The sequence below is a fragment of the Equus caballus genome, chromosome 10, assembly GCF_041296265.1.
Source record: "Equus caballus isolate H_3958 breed thoroughbred chromosome 10, TB-T2T, whole genome shotgun sequence".
NCBI lineage: Eukaryota > Metazoa > Chordata > Mammalia > Perissodactyla > Equidae > Equus > Equus caballus.
This window is the reverse complement of record NC_091693.1, coordinates 1127511-1142967: the sequence shown is the minus strand read 5'-3', so window position 1 is coordinate 1142967 and position 15457 is coordinate 1127511. Positions and strand designations below refer to the sequence as shown.

Here is a 15457-nt window from a genome sequence, read left to right as displayed (position 1 = left end):
CACCCTCTAGATGGGAGAGAGCCATGGAGAAGCCTTTCTGTGTAGACACTGGGAGCCGAACACTGGCCTGACCTCGTCCACGCCAGCGCACGCTCTGGGTTTCGGAGGACGGCAATTAAAAACTGCTCACTCAGTGTAAGAAAGAAACCCACCCCTGCGTTTCCTGGCAGTGTCGCCCCCGGTCCCCTGCGCTCCCCAGTGCACGTTGGTCTGATCAGCTCAGCGGCTGATGGTGAGCTGCGGGTGAGCGCCCCCGCGCACTGCACAGCTGCCCAGGCCGCTGACTGAGTGGACCCTTCCGTGCCCTGTGGGATGGGCACTTCTTTATTTTTCACTGCTGTCTAGGGGTCGAGGTGCAGACAAGGAGCCTCCCTCACCTGCGTGGCGTGTTCCTCGTGCCGTTCTGTGGTGGGCTCATTTCCACCTTCTTCTCCGTATTGGATGGGGGCCTCTGCAGTCGGTCATCTTTGCTCCACTCCCCAGAGGACCAGCCCAGCCTATCACATGTTTGTTAAATGAATGAATGGTACTTTGCTTTCAAGAATTTGGCCTCATTGAGGGTTTGACCAGTTCTCTGTTCTTAAGACTGATTCTACTTTAAAGCAAAGATTTAGCTCATTTAGTTTTCAAAAACATCCATCAAATCACTGGTTTAAATTAGCTTATTTTTAAGAACAGAATTGACTGCTATAGTAATGTGTGTAGACATGGCCAGCGTTGAAGGAATGAGCAGTTAATGCACCTGCAGAATCAGATGTGCAGCCACCGCCCCCCAGGACCCTCTATGGAAGGCTGGGAGGGACCGACCTCACTCCTCGCTGGGAGAAGACACAGGATCCTATTGCCAAGCTTGCATAGGAAAAGCGGTGTCTCGGGCATTGGCACGCCTCCAGGAAAAGACTGTCCCTCCAGAGTGCAATTCCCTGGGATACTCAGGGCATTTCTTGGAATGGCAGGGGGGCGCTGTGGAGTGTCCCTCCAGAGTGCAATTCCTGGGGATACACAGGACATTTACCGGAATATGGGGGGAGGACTGTGGAGTGTCTGGATACTTTGGCAGCACCGTGGGGAGAACGGGAGGTGCAGCGTGGGGCTGTCCTGGGTTCAGTCGTTGACCAGCATGGGCCTTGGGTAAGTTATTTGCCTCTGTTTCTCCACCTGGAAGATAGGGACAGTGGGTGGTTGTGAGGATTGCTGAGTCCTTGCAGGCTGCAGCTGGACGAGGGACGGGAGCTCCACCTCCAGTGGCAGGATGACATCGTCGGGCCCTTCCTTCCCCAGCCAGGGTCTCCAAAGGACATTTCCTCTAACCTGATTCTCTAGCTCACAAGGAACTGAGGCTGCCATTCCAGGTGACGGCTGCCCTTCCTTCCCCCTGGGGGTTGGGGACGACGCCGTGGTTGCGGCTCTTGTCACTGGCAGCCGGAGGGGGCAGTGAAGTGCAGAGCGGCTGGGCTCCAGGTGATTCAAAGGGAAGAGACGCTCATTACCTGCTGGCAGCCACCTTGACGGGAGAAGCAGAAGAGGTCCCGAGGGCAAGTCACAGCCCCACCCGGCTGGACTGCATCCCAGCTGGCAGGAGGATGTCCAGCGAAGCCAGGGAGGAGCCTGGAGACGGAGTTACACGTGGCATGGAGGAGGGAGGGTCTCTGCAGAAGAGGAGGCTCTAGCCTTCCTCATCCACCCAGGCGGCCTCCCTTTTCTCTCTGGTTCTGGAACAAAAGCTGTTTTCCTGGGGGACTGTGGGGCTTAGACATCGTCCAGGACACAGGGCAGTGGACTGGAGCCTTGTGGCTGTCCAGTGTTCAGAAGCAGACTCTCCTGACCAGGCCCTCTGACACCTGCCCGGCGCTCTGTCCTTGCCAAGCACATCCACGCTGTAGCCTCTCTGGGCTTCTGAGGGCGCTGAGGGCACAGGAGCCATTCTCTTACACTCTACGGTGAGCAGCCTGAGTGCAGGGGACACGCTGTCCATGGGAGGGCTTTGGAAACGTGCCCGTCCCTTCAGGGACTCAGCTCCGTGCCTTTCTTGCTGTGTGACCCTGGGAAGGTTATCTGAGGTCTCTGTGCTCCTGTGCCCTGATCTGTAAGCTAAGGGGAAATAAATAGATTTTAGTGAGTGAACAAGAGACAGTGCCTACTACAGTATCTGGCCATGGCGCGTATTGGAGAAATGGACTTTTCGCATTGTTTTTACCCTTAAAGTAGAAAACACACACACACACACACAAACACAAGGTTTGAGACTTGGTTTTGCAATTAGAAAGCAAAGGCAGGGGCCAAATGGTTAGGTTCGCATGCTCTACGTCAGTGGCCCAGGGTTCGCCGGTTCCGATCCTGGATGTGGACCTAGCACGGCTCATCAGGCCATGCTAAGGCAGCATCCCACACAGAAGACCTAGAAGGACCTATAACTGGAACATACACTATGTACTGGGGGGCTTTGGGGAGGGAAACGAAAGAGGAAGATTAGCAACAGATGTTAGCTCAGGCGCCAATCTGAAAAAAAAAAGCAAGGGCAGGTCATTTCACATCTCTGAGCCTCGACTCCCTCATCTGGAAATGGGATGAAGATAGAAACCACAACAATAAAAACGGCACACCTGCCAGGTACCGGGTATTGGCACGTGCTTTACTGACATTATGATGTTGTGACAATTAAATGGAGTAATGGACACGGACGCGCTTAGTAGAGTGTCGGCACACAGTGGATGCTCCACAACGTGAGCAATGTGCTTATTTACGTATCCAGTGTGATTGCATCATTTCCTGTCGTCTCATTCTCAGCCTCTGTCTCCGTCAGGCGCACGCATGTACGCCCACAACTACCTCCACACACAGAGTTTAAAACACTGTTTTGTACTTTTCCTGAAATAATTTTATTCTTTGACCACTTAGCTGAGAGCCCCTTGAGGGTAAGGAAGCTTTCAAAGTGTTTTTGTTTGGTTTTTCTCCTTTTAGGCTTCCCTGCAACGAGTGGCCAATACACACCCTCTGAACATTCTTTGCTCCTCCAAGCTTCTCCTCTTAAACAGACATAATGTGGTGTCTTCTAGAGCCTTGACACCCCAAAGTGTTTCTGAAAACACAATCGAGAGTGACATTGCTTGTCAGCGGCCAGCGTTGTCCCTGCCCCGGACTCATTGGTTGGTGGCCTCTCTGGCTCTGTGCTGAGCAGCAAGAAGACATGGCCTCTCCCGGTATCCTAGCAACCGGAGCTCACACTGGCAGCCTCCCCAGCTGCTCGTGAAGTGGAGAATGCAGCCTGGGAGTGTGGCTCCTGGCACAGAGGTGGTGCTGGGATGCTGCATATGTGAGGCTCCAAGCAACCCAGGAGCCCCAAGCGCTGGGGCCCTGGGCAGATCCCTGCAAATAGCCGACGTACTAAGATCAGCAACTGTCACGGCCACTGAGATGGTGTAGGTATCCACCGTCTGATCAGTTAAAGAAGCGGTCAGGATGGCCTAGTGGTTAAAGCTTGGCACTCTCACTGCTTTGGTGGCCTGGTTCAGTTCTCAGTCACGGAGCCACACCACCCGTCTGTCAGTAGCCGTGCTCTGGTGGCAGCTCCCATAGAAGGACTAGGAGGGCTTAAACTATGATATACAACCACACGCTGGGACTCTGGGGAGAAAAAAGCACGGTCAGAGAAATGCGTCTGAATAAAGAGTGCATGGACACAATACGACAGTAACAGCAAAAATCTGCACGACTGAATAAAAGAACAGTAATGCTGTATTACCGAGCATGTCCTATGCACAGGTACCTGTGACGTGTCAGTCATCAATCCTGTGAGTATAACTATTAGCCCTAATTTATGGAGGAGGAAATGCAGCCCCAGGGAGGCAGGTGCTGACGTGGGGCGCACGCCCAGGAGATGTGCCCCCGTGACACAGCTGGTAGGTGATGAAGTTTGGATCTGACTCTAGAGACTAAGAGCTTCATCGCGTGATGGGAAGTGAGCTTATCAGTGCCTGTGCTGGTAGGCACCGTAGAAATAGGTGTTTTTGAGTGAAGGAATGAGTGCTCCTGGGGGCAGGTGTTTCTCTGTCTCAGTCTGTCTCCCCAGGGCCCGGCACACAGCAGACTCTCAAAAAGGCCTCTGTGCTCATCCCCAACTCGCTCCACAAACAGCCTGGAGGGCCCCACGGGCTTTCTGACTGCCTTCTGCGTCTCCAACACAGAGGGGGCCTGTCTGGGCTGGACACGAGGGCCAGTTTTGCTCCTGTGGTCACTCGGATTGTGTGACAGCCGGCTTGCTGCTCAGCAAGGCAAAGGGCACACAGTTGCAAAAGCCAGATGGTTGTTTCTGAATCCAGTTCCCTCCCGCTGCCCGCCTGCTCTGCAGTGCGATCCGTCACTCCCCATGATGGATGTCTTTGAACTTGGGAGCTTGGCTCTCGAGAAGTGAGGAGGGAAATTGAATACCAACTCTGCTCCCCAGAGAGGGTCCCTTGTGACCTGAGATGGCAACAGCTTGGAAAATGGTGTCACAGCTCAAATTCATGCTGAACAGGCATGGGGCACTGTTGTCCCCAGACGCATGGCTGAGACGACCCAGGACACAGTCACCCATGTCTCTATCATCAGCATCCTCCCTGCTAAGTCTGGCTTTGGTTAGGAAATCAGAAATTCTAAGGGCCTCCTGGACCAGAAAGCCCTGTAAGGAGGTAGAAGTGGGGTGGGGTGGAGGTGCGATGGGGAGAGAACACGGAGCCATCCTCAGAGTCCAGAGCGGCTGGACAGAAACCACGCGTGGACCTCCATTTACATTCTGGCTATAAACATGTGCTGATATTGAAAACGTTTGTATGCAGATTAAATTCTTATAGCACTATTTCTTCTTATTATTATAGTAATGCATGCTTGATTAGTTATGATCCTTCTTGCACCAAATAATAGGAGCATTCAAGCTCGCCCAAGCGAAAAAGAAAACAAACAAAGCAAAACAGAAGGGAGGGTTTCTAAGCAAGGGGCCTGAAGGCCTTGTGGCATTCTGGGTGCGAATGTGAGCAATCTGAGAAGGCGCTGGAACAGGAGTGCCCTGTGGACCTGCTCTGCTCGTCCCAGCAGCCGCTGCCCTCTCCCGCCGCGGGCACATGACAGTGGCTCTCTCAGCCCCTCTTTCCCAACTAGAAGAAGCCAGCTTCCCACACCGGCAGTCCAGCCACCTGCAGAGAATCTGGTTGGTCCAGTCTGGGTCAGGTTTCTGCTGCTGCTCCTGTCAGCGGTGCTCAGGCAGGCAGGGCCTGGGGTCAGACAGGTCACCTGGGCTCACCCCCTGCTCCTGTGGCAGCTTCTGGGGAAAGGGGGCGGCAGCTCGTTGCTGCACACGTACACCCAAAGTAGGCCATGACAATTTTTGCTCTTTGCAAAGACTTGTGAAAACACCAAAAAAGAGAAAAACCCTGAAGAGATGAAGCATTCGGTCTCCTTCACTGCCCATGGTATCATTGTAGAGCGCACTGAACTGTTTCTATAATTCTTTTTCAGGAGCTGACGGGCGTCTTTAGCCCTAGCTCTTTAGTTTCACTACCCGACGGCAACTTTGTGAAGCTGTTTGTTCAGTGTGATTTTACTGAGCACTTCCCATGCACTAGCTGCCCTTTTGGGTGACAGGGTATGGCTGTGGACAACAGAGATCCTGCTTGTAGCCCGAGGAGAGGGATCGCCAGGAAGAGATGAAGCCACAGAGTGATCCGTGCTGAGCAGGAAGTGAACAGAGGGCTGGGAGGGGGGCCTGGTGGTAGAGGGGCCTCAGACGGAGGGTCGGGGGGCCTTGGCGAGGAAGGGACACGTGTGCTGAGCCCTGAATGTCGGAGGTCACCTGGCCTTGTGGAGCAAAGGGAAGAGCACCGCAGGAGGAGAAGTGCATGAGGCCTGAGCCAGCTGGGCTGCGGGGGCAGGAGGGGGCAGGTGTGACATCGTGGCTGCCGTCCAGTGAGAGGCGCAGACCTCTGAGACAGGGCTAAGAAGGTGGAAACAGACTGGCTCACGTGGGGTGTGCGGGAGTAACAGGCCCTGATCAGGTTTTCAAAGGCTGAGTCTGTTTTTTCCCCAAGCCGGGCGCCCCCCAGGCAGTAAATGTTAAAGCCAAATATTTGGGAGTAGAGTGTATTATTTATTTATTATATTTTTTCAAGTTTAAAATCAACTTTTTTGTACATTTTGATAAGTTTTAACAAATACATACAAACACAAATACAAATACATACATCGCCCCCAAATCAAGACATAGTATATTTTCATCACCCCAAAAAAGCTCCCCCATGTCTCTTTGCAGCCCATCCCTGCCTCCACCCCCGGCCCTGGGCAACCACTGACCTGCTTTGTGTCACTATAGGTCGTTTTGCTTGTGCTAGAATTTCAGGTAAATGGAATCAATTAGTCCAAACTCTCCATGTCTGGCTTTTCCACCCAGCGCGATGGTTTGAGATTCTCCTATACTGTGGCCAGCGGTTCCTTCTTATTGCTGGAGAGCCTTCCACTGTGTGGACGTGACACGATGTGGCCATCCACCTACCTGCTGGCGGACGCTGGCATTGTTCCCAGGCTGGGCTCCTACGAATAAAGCCGCCATGAGCGTTCACGTGAAAGTGTTTGTGTGGACGTGTGTTTTATTCCTATTGGATAAACTTTCAAGAGTGGAATTATTGAGTTATATGGAAAGTGTATGTTTAACATTTTTAGAAACTGTCAAACTGTTTTCCAAGTTGATTGCACCATTTTGTCCTCCCATCAGTGGTCTATAAGAGTTCCAGTGGCTCCACATTCTTGCCAATGGTTGGTGTTTTTAATTGTAGCCATTCTGGTATATACACGGTGAGTAATCGTGTTTTTTCCTTGAAATATCTTTGTTGGGCTCTGGTACCGAGGATTGCTGGTTTCATAAACCTGCTCGGGGTTGTGTTCCCTCCTCTTCTACTTCCAGGAAGAGCGAGTGTGGAGCTGGAGCATTGGCCCCACCCCTCTTTACACATTTTCTAGGACGCACAGCGGAACCAGGGTCTGACCCCCGCCATGAGGCCTGCGCTGTTCTCCCTGGCCGTTCCCTTTGTCTGATGTGCCATTCACACGCCTGGTGTGAGTGCGTCTCCCGGGAGCCAGTGGGGCTGGGCTTCTCCGGGGGGGGCCTTGCTCCACCCCGGGCAGGCCAGAAGAGTGCTGGGCTGGACAGAGGAACCGTGTTCACTGGCTGGCGGCTGGTTTTTGCCGGTTTGTCACTTTCACTCTTCACACAGGCAGCAGTGCATCATGGATCCTCTTCAAAGAGGGGAGTCGATGGGGAAGCCGGGAAGCGCCAGGACCCCTAATCTGCAGGGGCTCTGGGCTTGAGCAGTGCTCTGTGTGGGACAGGCCCAGTGACATCAGAGGATGTGTCTTTGTAAGCACTTCTGGGACAGTGCCTAAAGAATCCTGAAGGGGACCTGAATGTCTAGGCCTCTAGTATTTGTCTACTATTTGTCTATTTTCTCATTCTAACTAGATAGTCATTTTCATACAGAATCTTGTATTTGTAATTTTGTAGTCTTTTTCTTAAAGTGGATCCCCCAATCGTGTGAGTCCTGCCTCGCACAGCTGGATCCCCTGCCCGCCTCTGCTTCGTTTACCCACAGCAGGTGCAGAGCCAGCCCTGGACGCGCCTCCCTGTCTCCCTTCTCCCTGCCTGCTGCCAGGGCCCCTCCCTCAGCCCTGGCTCCTGGCTTCACGCTGAGCTCAGTGGATTCGGCTCTGGGGACGGCAGGTGTCCAGTTTGCCTTAATACAGATCCTGCTCGAACGGCCCTCCTTCTGCTGCCCGCCGCGCAGACCAGGGGAGGGAAGGCACACGGCACGTGGTTGCCCTCGGGAGCGGACGGGATGGCGGGTGGTGGCGAGGCTCTGGGTCTGGACTTTGGAAGGGAGCTCTCTCTGCTGCAGGCCTTCATAGATGGCCTGCAGCGGCCAGGAAAGGCTGCCTCGGGTGGCAGAGTTGGAGCTGAGGCTGAAGGGGAGCAGGACTTGTATTGGAAGAGACAGGAACCAGGCATCCAGTGGACGGGGCGAGAGCCCTGAGGAGGTCCCCATTGGCTGGGGAAAGAAGCAGGGGGCCTGGAGGGTACTAGGAAGGAACGCGTGTGCGGCAGGGAGTGGCCTGGGTGAGGTGGCGGGCTGGAAAACCTGGAGCCAGTGGGTCAAGTTCAGAATGAGCAGACGAGGACCTGCTGAGTGAGGCGGTGCAAGCCACCCACACGGGGCAGCGGTCACTCCCTCAGCGTCTGGGCTCCCACTCTGGGGAAGTGAAACCCCAGGGCCGCTTTGATTGAAGGCGCAGTTTCAATACAGTCACACAAACAAAGTAAAGTCATAAGGTTTATAACTTACAGATCCCAGAACCGGGGCACAATGAGCCGGCAGGTCCGTCCTCCTGGGACAGGCGTCTCGGTGGGGGAGGGGGACCCTGGGTTAAATGAGCCTGCACATACAGGAGGCCACATCCACCTGCAGTCGGCCACACATCCTGTGACACGGAGCAAGTTGGCCGCTGGTCCTTGCCTGCTGCAAGCCACTCAGCACAGGGACCACAGACAGCATGCAGCTCCAGAGCCAGTCAGCCCGCTGGTCACGCGTCCTGAGGTCCAACCGCGCCTCAGCGACGCTTCCCCATCCAGAAGCCCTTAAACAGTCCCCCTTCATCCAGCTTGGGGCTGCCCTCTGCTTCGGGGACAGCCCAGGCGCTCTGCAGGCTGTCCCTTTGCCTTACCTATGTCTTGCTTATTGCTTGATCAAACTGTTTTGTACTTTATTCTGTGGCTCTCACTTGAATTCTTTCCTGTGGGTGCCCAAGGAGTCCCTGGGGGGAGAGTACCCTACCCGGTGACACTTCGTCTCAGGTCACGAGTGAGCAGGAGATGGATAGCAGAGTAGCAGTGCCTACTACGTACAAGGTGGTTGGGGGTGGTGGTCACTAATTGTTCTCAGGCTCAGTTCTGAGTGGTCATCTTACCAGGTGCCCGGGAAGAGCAGGGTGGGGATGCTGAGCTCGGGTCCTTCTTGCCAAGCCCAGGCTGGCGTAAGCAGGGGCGTTGTGCTGTGAAATGCCCAGGCAGCACTCCGAAGGGCTCTCTGCCCATCACAGTGAGGGTACCCAGGACCTCTGAGGACTCGTACAGCTTGCTTTTCTTTCTTCTGGCTAGGCTATTTTTCACAGGCTTAACATCTATTTTCTAAATCTATGCACACACGATAATAAATGCAAATACACAAAAGGGCGGACAGTGAAATGTAGCTTCCTGCCCCTCCCTGACTCCGTCCCCAGCTGCCCCGAGAAGCAGCTGCTGTCACTACCCATGAAGCTTTCTGGAGACTGCATGCAAATGCAGGCATGGCTGAGCTCCTTCACACACTTGGAACGACCACTCTGCGCCCTCTTGTCCCCTCGGCACCTGCCTTGAAGAGTGTTTCCTCCCGCCGTGTCCACACCGACTGGCCACCTGAGCAGCGCACAGTAGAGGAAAGCTGGGCGGAGCTGGGCTCCAGCCTGGCGTCATTGCGGGCCTCCTGCAGGACCCTGGCAGGTGGCGTGGCCTCTGAGCCTTGGTTTCCTCATCTGGAAAAGGGAGAGGACGATAGCCCCTCCTCAGGGGCTGCTACGAGGCTTAACTTGGAGAATGTGGCTACAGCTCAGGACAGAGTGGGACACAGAGGACGCCCCATGGCCAGCAGCTGCTGCCCTCAGCCAGAGAGCCAGCAGGCTGAGGGCCTCCTGCGTCCTGCTGCCTCCTGGGGACAGGAGCAGTGGCGCCTGTGGAAGGTGGCAGCTGGCCTTGCACCCTGCCCTTCCTTGGCCCTGAGGCACCCGGGAGGGAATTCCAGCGCCGTGTCCTCCAGGCAGAAGGGCTGCCTGTCTCTGTCCCTTTAGACTCGAGGACTGGACTCGGGTCACGCGGGAGGCCGGCTGGAGCGGGAGGCGTTTGGGGCTCTGCTAAGTGGTGCCTCCACCCTTCGGCTCTGGGTGGAGACAGCACGGCGCGGGCTGGTGTGGCGGTGACAACTGAGGGATAGGCATACAGGGTTAATAACATTCTGTCATTTTGACCATCTCTGCTGCTTGCCTGTGATGCTTTAATCCACTTTGCACGCTTTCGACATTAAGAACTTCTGACGAAGTTTCACCAGGAAGATAATATCTTTATATAATAGCCTTGTACTATGCTTGTGATTCTAAACACAAATTTATTTGCTTTTATCACTTTGGACTAAAGAGAAAGAAAATGAACCATTAGAAAAAGGCTCCTGTTACCCCGCACGCCGCCTTAATCTTCCTGGGGCCGCGGCAGCGCCTTCCTCTTTCATCCGCCCGCTCGCGCTCGCAGGCGCCGCTCCGTTATCTGTCCCAGTGCGCCTTTGAGGTTAATATTTCATCTCGGTCCTTCCTTCAGCCATGCAGACGAGTTAAATTAATGCCAGCAGGGGGAGCGAATTAAATAAACTGTGGAATAATGCCAATTTTCCCCGTGTTCCTTGTGCCATTCTTGTACTCCAGCTACGTTTTTAAATGAAGTCTGTAGGGATTTGCAAATAGTTGTCTTGAACTACTGATAAAAACAAGTTCTGGCTGCTCGGACTGTGGTGAGACCGTGGCAAGACCGTGGCCACTCGTTCACTCACTCATTCATTCAGCCATGCAGCCCCCACCGTGTGGCAGGCACAGTGCGAGGCTGGGCATCGCGGGTCGAGTGCGGCACAGACCCCGGTCGGAGCTAAGGTGGGATGGGTGAGACACCCTCAGCGTCCGGTCCTGAGTGGGAGAGGGGCTGAGACGCAGTCCCATGGGAGGAAGAAACATCACTAACGGCCTTTTCTGGCTCAGCCACGAGTTTGGATTGGATCCCCGTTAAGTAGGAAGCCATGGGCAGATTGTGAGCGAGGTGTGGCAGGGTGAGAGTGGCCGCTGGGGGCCCAGGAGAGAAGAAGGAGCAGCCGGCCAAGGGAGGAGGATGGCTGGTCTGGGCTGAGGGCAGAGGAGGCAGAGAGAAGTGTCAGCTTTGGGGTGTACATGGGAGCCTAACTCGTAGGATCTGTGGCCCAGTCTCCTTTCCACGCTCCTCCCCCTCCTTTCCTTCCTCTCTCCCATAAGAGAGACAGGAGAGAAGTTTCTGAATGAGCCACTGCTGTGTTCTGATCGGGCCTGCTGACAAGGATGACCCCCATGGGTCCCAGCAAGAGGCAGGCAGACACCCCACTCTGAGAGCTTGCTTCCCAGAGGAGCCGGGGAGCAGGGAAGGGTTGAGGGGGGCATAAGGTGACAACCACCCAGCAGACCACAGGCCTGGTCTGCTGCCCGGTCCTGCTCAAGCCTCCCATCCTCCCCCACACAGGGAGATGGGACCGTGGAGAGGGAAAGAAAGCGCTCCTCTTCCTTGGTATTCCTCTTCCTCTGGACTTCACGGGTCAGGGGCTGAGTTGCCCCACCCTGGGGCACAGCGACAGGATCCAGCACAGCCCGCCCTGCCCCAGCCACTCCTTACCTGTGCACTCAGGTTAACACTTGTTTCTGCCTCATTATCCCTGAACTTCCTTCTCTGCAAAACGGGCCCGTGACCCTGCCTGGCGGCATGCCCGGCCCACTGCGCCAGCGTCTAAGGCGGAAGAAGCCGCACTCCTGGGGCTGCGGGTGTGAACGGTGCTTTAAACGGAGGGGGCGCTGGGACCCCTGCGCTGACTGGCGCCAGGGCTGCAGACTCAGCTGGCGTGAGTGAGAGAAGGGAGCTGGCAGGCTCTGTGGCTGACGGAGAGGACTGGCCGGGGCAGAGCCGGGGCACGCCCGTGTGGCCAGCGACCTGATTCTGCCAAGGGAGCCAGGAGCCTGAATGCTCGCGGGAACTCCGCAGACATTTCATGCTGACAACGAATTCAAATTCCAGGACCCTACATGGAGTTTATCAGTGGAACGTCGTTCTGGCTAAAAAACCCACTGAAGAAGCCACATCTTCCTCTTCCTGGGTGACCTGAGGGCAGAGGCATCAGTGGCACTCAGAGGAACCCGAGGACCCAGCCCTGTAAGTCTTTCTTCTTACCCCAGACACAGTGATTGGTTCACGGATGGGCACATGACTCATTCTGCCAGAGCCAATGGGCTGTGGTGAGAATTTCTGGGAGCCATGTGGGGAAAACTCACTTTGAATGGGCTTAGAGGGGAGGCAAGAGCTTCAGTAACCATCTTGCAGCCCCTAGAGGACAACTTATCTGAGAATCAAGTCTGCATGACAGACGAGCCCAGAGGAAAAAGCCAAGTTCTGATGACAGTCCAGTGCCTAGATCCAACTATGCCTGAAACCCTGTCCCTGGTTATTTCAGTGATAAAATCCCCTTTCTCTTTAAGTCAGTTTGTTTGAACTGTCTGTCTCTTGGAATCAAAAGTAACATAGCAGATATAGAAGGACACATCCATTCAAGAATAAGATGACAGTGGGTCCAGAGGGGGGGCCATGGGCACTGGTTCAGCCATAGGTGATGAGCACAGGGTCCAGACAGCAAGGACCATTCTCCCAGCAGTGGAGAAGATGGCCAACATGGGAGGCCAAGACACGGAGGCAAGTCAGAATACCAGGAGGAATAACCACGGGCCGGCTCTGCCACCAACTTGTGTGTGACCCCAGAAAAGTCACCCGTCTCCTGCACTCTGGGACCCTGGTCTCCCCGTCTGCTGGAGTAACAAGACGCTAAGTCATGTTTGTTGAGTGCCCACCCTTTGCCAGGTCCTCTGCCAAGGATTTACTCACATCATCTCATTGGTTCCCTGGCAGCCGGCGGCACCACTCCCGCTCTCCATGCAGGCGCCCAGGCTCTGCACACGGGGTCACTGGGACCGACCGCAGGAACACGCTCCCGGGGGGCCGGCCGTGTTGGAGGCGGAGTCAGATGTCGCCGAGGCAGGTGGAGGCAGGGACAGGCTGGGTGAGGGAGGAGGCCCGGCGGGGGCTCGGCTCCGCAGCTCCGGGAGCTGGCATCGAGCTGTCCGCTACAGCTGCGCTCTGACAGCTTCATCTCTCGGGGTTTTGGGTGTTGATTCTGGGGGAATTTTCGGTGCTGTCACTGGGTTAGGTCTAGAAGAGAAAAGGATGTGGGGAACATCACACCATTAAATAGTAATGTTTTTCTTTGTTTTAATTAGATTATTTCCCGTATATGCAGGTAGACCCGGCCCTTAGAGGCCTCTTTGTTGTCTTCAGAACCCTCTCCTGCAACCAGTACAGTAATTAAAGGACACTGTTTTCCTAGCAGAGGGAACTAATTATTTCAGCCTTGTGCTGATTGACGCGTTGTTCCGAGCAGTTTGAAGACGTCAGCTGCGCTTCGTGAGCCGTTTGAGACCCGTCCCAGCCACGGAGTGGGCGCTGACCGTGCACGTACGCTCCGCAAATGGAGGCCCCAGAGGTCAGCGCCCCCTCCACCCCTGACCCTTTGGCCATCAACCAACAGGGGGTCCTGATAAATACGGGGAGGGGGTGGCAGAGAACTTCACACCCTTCAGACTCACGCCCAGCTTTCTCTCCCCGGACGGTGTCTTCAGAACGTCCTTGCTGGAGAGGGCAGCCTCCCCAGTGCCACCCGTCTCCAGATGGGCGACGCCTCTCGGTCCTTCAGGGCCCAGCTAAGCGGCCCCGGGGTCACACGCCTTCCGGATACCCAAGCTGGGTGCTGTCCTCCTCGGCCCTCGGAGCCCTTTGTCTGAGGCCTCGGGAGCCCTCGCTCTCCCTGTTGGCCTGCAGCCGATGGGATGTCTCTCCCACTTGCCCGGGCCCCTCCTGGGCTGAGGAAGGCCTGGTATTGTGCAGAGACACTGACCCGGGGCCCGCTCCGACCCTTTGCTTGTTGTGTGTCACGTTAGGCAGGGAGGCAGGGAGGCAGGCAGAGAGCACGGGAGAGAGGTAGAAAGGAGGAATAAAACCCCTTACTGTCTGAACTAGATCCGCCACTACTTGGTCCGCATAAGCTCTCCTTTCCAGGTGGAGGTGGGAGGGCTGTTTGCCGGGGGAGCGATGCGCGTGAGGACGAAAATGACCAAGATGAAGGAGCTCCGCGTTTTCCCGGCTCGAGAAGGCAGTGGGGAGAAGGGGGTCCCAGGAGGAAAGGGAGCGAGGCCAGGGGATGAAGAGGCGGGGACGGGAGAAGGCGGCCCGGCTGGCAGCTGGAAGTGGACTTGGGAAAGAACGGACCAGTTTCCAAATTAACTTGATGAAATGGCTTCCATTACGTGTAGTGCAAATTCTCCGCCTTGTCCTTCCGCAAAAGGTCCCGTAAAGGCGTGGCGAAGATTCCGGGTCTGTGGAGGTGGGCAAGGCCGCTCCAGTGGTTGAGTTTGACTCTGAGGTGGACCCACAAGATGCCCACGGCAGCCTGCTCTCCCGGGAGGCCGGCCTCCTCGGCTCCTCGGGCGGTGGCAGTCAGGCGGCCCGGGCAGATCCTAGGTCCACACGCCGGTCCTGGACGTTTCACTTGACCGCACTACCTCAGCTTCCTTATCTGCAATGTAGGGCTGAAAATAGCCCCCTGCGTCGGAGGCTGTGTCAAAGGCAGCGCCCGAGCGAGGCAGAACGTCAGCTACTGCTCTCTGTGCCCCCTATTCTCCAGCCCAAGGAAATGCTTTAGAGCAGAAAAGGCATTGGAAATACGCCAGAAACCTTTAAAGTATTCCAACCAGGGCTGCCAGGTGAAATATTAGCATGCCCACTTAAATTTAAATTTCAGATGACAACAAGCAATTTGAAACTAAGATTTAACTGAACATCCTACATTTTTAGGTGCTAAATGTGGCAACACTAATTCCTACCCTTTGACCCTAAGATTTCACTTCTGGGAATCTGTTCCAAGTAAATAATCTTAAACAAGAAAAGTTTTATGCAAGGAAATTTTCCTTGGAGTGTTTTGAAAAGAAATGTTCAAAAATTAGGAACAATGATATGTCCAGTGGTAGGAAAAGGATTAAGTAAATTAGGCAATATCTACTTGATTGAATATTATAGTGTCATAAAAATGATGTTTCTGAAGAACATACAGATGAGGGGATGATTATGAAATAATGTTATGAGAAAAAAATCAGGGAATAAAATTATGTAAAAAGCGTGTTTACATCTCTAAAAATTACCCTTAAATATAGACAGACAACTGACAGGAAAGTTGGTAAAATGTTGGTAGTGGTTGTGCTGGATGGTGAAATCACGGCTTTTTCCTGCTTCTGTGCACATCCCACACTTTCTGTGATGAGCGAGAACCACTTTAGTCATGGAAGCCGCTTCCGCATACTCAGGACTCGAGGGTGGGCGGGGAGTGGCCGGCGCGGCCCTGGGCACCCATGCTGGTGTGCACCAGTGGTGTGGCCTGGGAAAGCCACTTCAGAGCTTGGGTCATTTGTCTCGTGACAGATGCGTACACCAGCCCATATGCCCCAGACTGCTCTGTGATTCTCTTATTTT

The 15457-nt window shown here is 54.7% G+C and overlaps 2 long non-coding RNA genes across 2 annotated transcripts in view; one reads left to right on the top strand and one right to left on the bottom strand.

The window, feature by feature from the left end:
* Positions 1-6100: 6100 nt before the first annotated feature.
* On the bottom strand, positions 6101-12873 carry LOC111775161 (uncharacterized). The gene is made up of 3 exons (XR_002810644.2): positions 12764-12873; positions 11510-11989; positions 6101-10992 (listed from the first exon to the last, which is right to left on the bottom strand). It is a non-coding gene; the product is annotated as an uncharacterized lncRNA (long non-coding RNA).
* Positions 11843-15457, top strand: part of LOC138915675 (uncharacterized) — a 29849-nt gene continuing 26234 nt past the window's right edge. Inside the window, exon 1 of the long non-coding RNA XR_011421778.1 lies at positions 11843-12040. This is a non-coding gene — a long non-coding RNA (uncharacterized lncRNA). The remainder of the gene's footprint in view (positions 12041-15457) is intronic.